The 8,363-nt window shown below is 32.8% G+C and overlaps 1 pseudogene; it reads right to left on the bottom strand.

Moving 5' to 3' along the window:
* Positions 1-3,673: 3,673 nt before the first annotated feature.
* On the bottom strand, positions 3,674-7,614 carry LOC126936526 (eukaryotic peptide chain release factor GTP-binding subunit ERF3A-like; annotated as a pseudogene).
* Between the last annotated feature and the right edge of the window lie 749 nt (positions 7,615-8,363).

The following is an 8,363-nucleotide window of genomic DNA, read 5'->3' as shown; positions in this document are numbered from 1 at the left end:
ATATGTAAGGACATTTATTATTCATTCAACAGTGATTTGTCAGCTGTCTAATCTATGGCAGCTGTTATTCAATGTTGACAGCACTGAAGAAAATAGAAGAATACATTAAAAAATAAACATAATATAAGACAGGTAAGTACTATGGAAAATAAAAAGCTAAGGCAGGCACTGGCATGAAGGATGAAGTAATTATGTGGTACAGAGTGATCAAAGAAAGCCTCTCATAACCTAGTAATTAATAAATGATGAAATCTAATGGACAATTTGTGAACACTTCACAAAAATTCACAGAAATGCAAAAAATGCAAGATAAATTATCTTTCCCATCAAATTAGTAATAATTGAAAGAAATTATATAATTCATATTTGTCAGAGTACAGAAGTTAGCACTTGTATATAGAGACTAAATTAACTTTCACACAAATTCTAACATTTTTGTAGGGACAAAAAGAAATAAATTTGATACAAATGTGTTTTCTTATAATTCTAAACAATAAAATAAAAACAATATAAACATTCTGGCTACTAAAGGAAAGCAAATTATCTTTAATCTGAACACCCTTGTAGAACTCTTTTTATTTTTCTGTGTTCTATTCCTGTCTTTTTTTAGGTAGTTTCTTCTATGGTGACTGTAAAATTTTATAAATTAGCACTTTATTTTACACATATCTCTATGTAGCAACATACCTATTGTTTTATTGGTTCAATAGGATGCCAGTGAATGAATGTACCTTTCTCCACTATTGAAGGTCTAGATTTGTGGTCAACTATTAATGGCAAGACTGACAATTCTCTCCTAGTATAAGCTCTTCACCACTCATTTCAGACATAATCACCAACAATGATCTAATAAAAACTAACAAAACTTTAGCTTAAAAAAATCTAACTTTTAAAGAAGACTGCCTGAAAGATGGATTTATATTATATCTACTACCACAATAAACCTCTATGTGTATTGGGTACTTATTATGCCTCAAAGTACTGAGTGATAGAATGAAGCCATCACAATGAGTCAGAATTTTTTTTTTAAAGCATCTATACTATAAAGATATAAGACATACTTCTACATTTTCCCAACAGTATTTATAATCATGTAAAATCCAACTGTGTATTTACAAAATTACACCAATTTGAAGATAAAGTTTATAACCTTCTTCTGGGTTTTGTACTTAATAACGAAGACAAAATATAGGATCATTAAGAAAGCACATCATTCACTGTCATGTCAGGATTTTTTTAAAATGACTGAAATAAGGAGAAAATAATGTGGTCAATTTTTTTCCTTAATTAGTGTTGGAATATTCATAGAAAACATTGTTAAAGAATTTTAAAAATGAGTATTATGTGGGAGGTTTGCTATAGTGTTGGCTGAAATTACAATTAAAAATAGTATCTCAGCTTATGGTATTTTCTGAATTCTGTTTTAATAATGAAACAGCCTTTTCTTAGCTATTTAAAGGTACTGAAGAAGATATATTATTAAAGTAAAAATTACATTACAGGAAAACCATATAAATGTAATCACTCTTGATATATCTGGTTTAAGTTTCTTTTACAAAATTGTTTCAAGTAACATTACAGGTGCAATAGCACATTTGAAATTAATTTATTGGATTATTAGTCTTTTTGGCACAGAAGTTGAAAATAGACATGCATAAAGTGCTACAGAATGTTATTGGTGTGGTTAATTTTATGTATATTAAGAGATCCTCAAATTATAGTTGTCATACTATATTGTGTCATGAAATAATAAGAAATTACCTTAAACATTTTTTATATTCTAAAGAGGTTTTCTGGTAATTTTGTGCCAAGTACTTAAGAGATTTGCCAAGCAAACATAAAGGTGCATTGTTCATTTTCCTTTTTCAAAAAGGCACACACTCATTTTGTTTTTAATTTCTGTAATGACAAATTCAAGCCCATATTCTGCTAGCTGACAGAAATTTCAGAAAAACAAACACTAAATATTTAACTTCAAGATATTTTACCAATAAATGAAGAAGTAGCTGCTACTATTTGGAAAAAAATTGCACAAAGGAGAGAACATTTAAAAATAGATTGCTTTGAAATGTTTTCATATTGATTTTAATGCCCAAAATATAAATGTGTCACTTGTAAAATCTCTCTTCTCTATGTGCTTAAAACAGAAGCAGAATTTTGTAACCCACTTAATAATATTTTAATTTAAAAAATTTCAATAAAGAGTTACAGTTGGATGTAACATACTTATATTATCTATTTAATTCATAATGTCAACAGTCTGACATGAGGGCAAATTGAGATTTTAACAAAACCAATTGTCTTTGTTTTGTGGTGGAGGGTTCGAAAAACTAGTAGGGCAATTCAGTAAGTGAGGTCAATATTGCATTCCCTTTCAGCCACTGTCTTTGTGTAGTAAATTTTTCAAGTATGACAAGCACTAAAATGTCAGCCAAGGTAAATTGATTAACAATTTATGATAATGAATAGAATAAAAGGAATGAATTATTGATATATACATCAACATGGATAAATCTCAGAATCACTTATCTGAATGAAAAAGGCTATGCAAAAAAAGTATGTACTATGTGATTTAATTCATATAAATTCTAGAATATTCAAACTAATTTATAGTGACAAATAATTTCATTAATTGCCAAGGAGTGGGTTGAAGGAAGGGATAGTTTACACAAGGACAAGAGGAAACTTTATTTTGAAGGGAGTGATAGAAATGTCTATCATTTTAATGGTGGTAATTCTTTCAAAGATGTATACATGTCACAAATTATCAAATTGTACAATTAAAATGTGTATAGTTTATTTTGCATCAATTGTATCTCAATGAAGTTGTAAAAAATCAAAATAAAAACGTCAAATGAAAAGCATAAACTATAAGTGAAAAAATAATAAATTCAACTTAATCAAAATTTAAAACTTTCTCTTTCAAAAGACACTATTAAGAAGACAGGCCACAAATATGGAGTAAATATTTGTAAAGCACATATCTAATAAAGGACCGGTATCCAGAATACATAAAGAATACTTAGAAATCAGTAATAAGAAGACAAAAAACTCAATTTAAAAAATGGACAAAAGATTTGAACAGTTTACTATAGAAGAGATACAGATGGCAAAATGAACACAAAAATAATATTATTAATCATTAAGGATATTTAAATAAAACTCAATAAAATATCTTTTTTTTACACTGTTTTAGTTTATTTGGGCTGCCATAACAAAGTACCACAGACTGGGTGTGTTTGGCAACAGAAATTTATTTTCTCACAATTCTGGAGGCTGGAAGAACAGATCAACGTGTTGATATGGTTGGCTCTTTTCTGAGGTTTCTCCCCTTGGCTTATTGATGGCCATCTCCTCCCTGTGTCTTCACAAGGTTGTCCCTCTGTAACTGTTTATGTCCTAATCAACCTTCTCTTCTTTTTTTCAATTTGAATACTTTATTAAAATGGTAGTTGTCTTTCTAACATATGCACACACCCTTGCACACTCCGAATGATCTGCCTGGGGGAAAAATATTAAGTATGCCTAAGGAGAAAATGAAAAACAAATTGCTATAGGGTTTTTATTATTATAGGCAATTATGTCCACATGACTTACAAAGCTATTGCCAAATCCATCCAAGGAAGCAGAGTATGAAAAAGAGGGAAAATATTTTAAAAATTCAATGGTGGTGTAGCAGAGCTCTCAATATAAGAAAGTGACATAATGTGGACTTTTGCTGTGAATTTTCACTTTGCGAATATGGGGAGAGGTTAACCAATGGGCAGAAAATTAGAGAAGGTGATACGTAATAGGCTTTTTGCAGTCAATTTTTCTCATAGTATTATGCAAGATCATCAAGAAAATGCTTAGTTATTCTCTGGAACCAGTTCTAGAACTTTTCCAATCGCAAGTCTTGCCCTCATCTGTTAAGGTAAAGTGACCCATCTGAGGAAGTCTTTAAAGATCTTAAGGCAGATGGTTCCTGCTCTCCTTAAATGAGCAGTGCATACTTGATCTTGCTTCACAAAACAGGGTTGAGTCTCACTTTCTATCTACCAATCTGATTAAGGCTGTTATTTTAACTTCCTCAATACAGGTGTGAATTTGCAGCACTGAATTAAATTCTGGGCAGATGATAGATCTATGCTCTGTAATCACTATCTAAGCACCAAATGTGCCTCCAGAATGACAAAGATTATTAACATCACAAAGTATGAATCCTGGAAGAACTTCCTCTTCTTCAACTCCTTTCAGTCTGATTTTGAGCTTTTCACCTGGGACTACAGTATCAGCTTCTATAACATTGGAAAGTGTTCCAAGACCTTCCACATTGTGCTTTTTTGGCATCATCACAAGCTGCTGGCCTTTACAAACAGACTGCCTGATTCCAGCTTTCCCAGGACAACAGTGCCCATATCCTTGTACTTATCCAAAATTGGCAGCCTGACTGGTATAGCAACTGATCTATTGAAGTCTGACAAATTACCTAGATATAGAATAAATGGTAATCCAATGTACTAAGTACAGAAATTCAATCGCTCTTTGAAATTTTCCGCAGTTAGTCCTGAGCAGGCAGTTTTTGAAATTGAAGCCAACTTTTTTCAAAATGGCACTAGTTTTTCTTTATATTCTTCGTATCTCTCATTGCTCCAATTTGCTGTTGGATCATTCATCTTATTAATAAACAGAATTAAGTGTTTCACACTTGCTGTCTTTGCCAACATTGCACATTCTCTTGTTTGTCCTTTTATCAAATCCAATTTCAAGCTCTCTTCTCCTGGCTGAGATTACCAGCACAGCCAAATCAGCTTGAGAGACACCACCAATCGTATTTGGGATGAAGCTCCTGTGACCAGAGGCATCTAGAACTATAAAATACTTCCTTTCAGTTTCAAAATAGGCAAAACCTGCTTCTATTGTTTTATCCTTGTCTCAATTTTCCTAACTTGTGTCTAAGATTCAAGACAAGTACCAAGTTTCTCTGTTTTTTTTTTCTTTAACTTCTTTTTCATACATTTCAAGTGCCCTGTTTTCACCCATTTCAGTCAAATACACTATTTGTCCTCCAGTGGCTGACTTGCCAGCATCGACATGCACAATGTAACTGCATTTTCTTTTGAGAAAAGACCTCTCTCTGTTACCCAGGCTGGACTGCTGTGGTGTGAGTGGCTTAACGTAACCTTGAACTCCTGGGCTCATATGATCTTCCCAACTCAGCCTTTGAAGTAGCTGGGTCTACTGGTGCACACCACCATGCGCCATGCACTGGCGTTTTTTATTTGTAAGTGATGGGGTCTTGCTATGTTGCCCAGGGTGTTGCTCTTGAACTCCTGGCCTCAAGCAATCCTCTCACCTTAGCCTACCAAAGTGCTGGGATTACAGGTGTGAGTGCCTTTTAGGAGTGCCTGGTGGCATAACCACAGATTTAGGTTTTGGCATTTCATCTTCCTCCTTCATCACTTCCTGGGTACTTTTCTGTGGTGGCTTACATCTCCCCAGGAACCATCTCTGCTTCACTTATTTCTTCTACATGCTTCCCTAATCTTCTCTTCTTATGAGAAGACTAGTCATTTTGGATTAGGACTCTCACTAATAACTTCATTTTAACTTGATTACCTCTGTAAAGACCCTATCACCAAATAAGATCACACTCTGAGGTACTGGGTGTTAGGACTTCAACATATGAATTTTGGAGGGATACCATTCAGCCCATAACACAGACTTACTAGAATGACCAAAAAAAAAAAAATACTTTTAATGGACATATAAAGTGCTAGTGAGGATGTGGAAGACAAGGATACTCATTCACTGCTCGTGGTGATACACAATGGTTTGCCCACTTTAGAAAACATGCACTTACCATATGAGCCAGAAATATCACTCTTAGGTATTTACACAAGAGAATTAAAACATATATTCCCACAGATACTGTATACAATTGTTTAGAGCAGTTATATTCATAATAGCCCAAAACTGCAAACAACCAGAATATCCATCAACTGATGAACGAATAAATTGTTGTATGTCTATGTAAGAAATACTACCCATAAATAAAACAGAAATGAACTACCGATCAATTCAACAGGATGTTTAGACCTCAAAAGCATTATGTAACATGAAAGAAGCCAGATACAAAAATGGTACAATGTAGAAGACTCTCTGGAAAAGAAAAAGTTCTGGTTCTCATCAGCACTGATTGGCATAATCTTAGTTGCTCTTTATTATATGGAGAAGACTCTTTTCATTATTTTTGTTAGATTTGTAAAAACTAAAGGGAAAAAACTACAGGGAGAGAAATCGGGTCACTACTTGCCAGGAGTGGGGCTCAGGGCAGGAAATTGATTGAAAAGAGGAACAGGGAGACTTCTTGAGGTTAGGGAAATATTCTTTATCTTGATTGTGGTACTGGTTAGAGAACTACATACATTTGTCAAAACTCATTAAACTGTATTCTTTAAAAGGATGTATTTGACTATGTGTAAATTTTGTTAAAGTAAGCTTGACTTTTAAAAAGTATTAAAAATAGTAGTCTTAAATGAAGACCATGGAATTGCTGCAACAGATAATATTAAATCAACATTTTCAAAAATAGAAGGTATGGTCAATCACTATGTCCTAACCAAAAATATTATTGATAATAACATTTTAATTCATCTGTTTTCAATTTCTCTTGTGTGTATGCCTATATAATATATATTATCATGTAATATATTAACACACGAGTACATGTGTATAATTTACACATAAATAACTGGATATGTAAAGGATATGCATGCAAAAATTTTGTATAAACGTAAGGCATGCACACTCAGATATTTTGGATATCTCTCATAGTTACTTTCAATTTTCTTTATTTTAATAAATAATTCTCAAACTAATATCTCTGTGCTTGGAGGTTTTATCGTCATTTTGGATTTTTTTTAAAGAAAGAATGACAAAATTTGAATTAATGTGTCAAAGTTTTAAAAATCTGTCTCATGAAATATATAGATTCAATTATTTTTCAAAGTTCTTGAACCAGTTTACCTTGACACAAACAATTAATGAAAGTGCCTGTTTCATCATACTCTTGACAGCACTGATTGGCATAATCTTAGTTGTTCTTTATTATATTGTGAAAGAGTCTATTATTTTTGTTATATTTTAAAAAATAGTAAATTACTTTTAGCAACTGTCTTTTAGCAAACTATTAAAATCTTACAAATCTGGCTTTACCTATTGATACGGTATATTATGTGCATTGATTTTCTTACATTAAACCATCTTTACACTACTGAATAGAATACAATTTCAAATGCCTGCTGGCAAAGCTGGCCCAGTAATTTGTAGTTGATAATGGCTAATCACAGCCTTTGCAGGAAACTCCTAACTACCTCTCCTTCCAGAACCTAGACTTTTAATAAATTTGTTTCCTCATCCTTAGAGCTATTTACCTTCCCTCATTCTCTCAGACAGCTGCCTATATTTCTTCGTAAAGTTATTATTTTTATAGTAAGTCAGTTTCTTTACCATCTTGAAAACAGTTGCATGGTCTCCACATTTTGGATACTCTGAAAAGGATTTCACTGAGACTCTGTCCAGTGCAATCTTCCGGAATAGAACAACTTTCACTTCCAAGATTTCGGGCCTCATACTTAAACCTTGAGCTTTTGTTGAGCCCTGTAAGTGTGGTGATCAACCACCTATTGAGTAATGCAGCCAAAATTACAGTTTATATCAAGGAGTCCAGAGATGCTATCTACATATGCTTTATCCTCCATTCTACCCATCTGAGGGGAGCCTTCATGTACACAACAGAAACAAATGGAGTATATATGACAGCATGAATTAACAATTCTTGGCCATTTTAAAGACTGAAAAAAACAGCAGCACCAGAGAAATAAATTAAATAAACAAATAAATAAATAAGCAAACCAATAAGGCAAATAGTTTTCAGTACTAAATACTGAATAAATCTTAAGATCCTCAGACTGACATTTATCGAAACAGCTCTTTGAAGCCAACAACACAAAGCAGCCAATAGTGGTTAAACAATGCTTTTATTTCCCCAGGGTTGGAAATCTGGAATTCGCAATTCCGATTATATATCAAAACAATGTATACAGCTTTTACAGGTATACTCAGGCCCAACACTCAGGTGATCTCTTTAGTAAGTCTGGAATGAGGATTATGCATCTGTATTTTTAATAAGCTGCAGGTATGATTCTGATGCTTACCCAATATTTTAAATTATTGGTTTAAATTCTGGGGATCAGATGGGTTTGGGAAAACAATTCTTTCCAGAAAGCTTAATACAAAAAAATTTCTAAATTCTGAAAGTACCAGAGCCTTTAGTCAGCTAATCAATTTATGCCTTGATAAGACAAATAGACCCTTTTGCC

The sequence above is a fragment of the Macaca thibetana genome, chromosome 14 (genome assembly GCF_024542745.1).
Source record: "Macaca thibetana thibetana isolate TM-01 chromosome 14, ASM2454274v1, whole genome shotgun sequence".
In the NCBI taxonomy this organism is placed as follows: domain Eukaryota; kingdom Metazoa; phylum Chordata; class Mammalia; order Primates; family Cercopithecidae; genus Macaca; species Macaca thibetana.
Note: the sequence above shows the minus strand (reverse complement) of the source record. Positions and strands in the feature narration are given on the sequence as shown.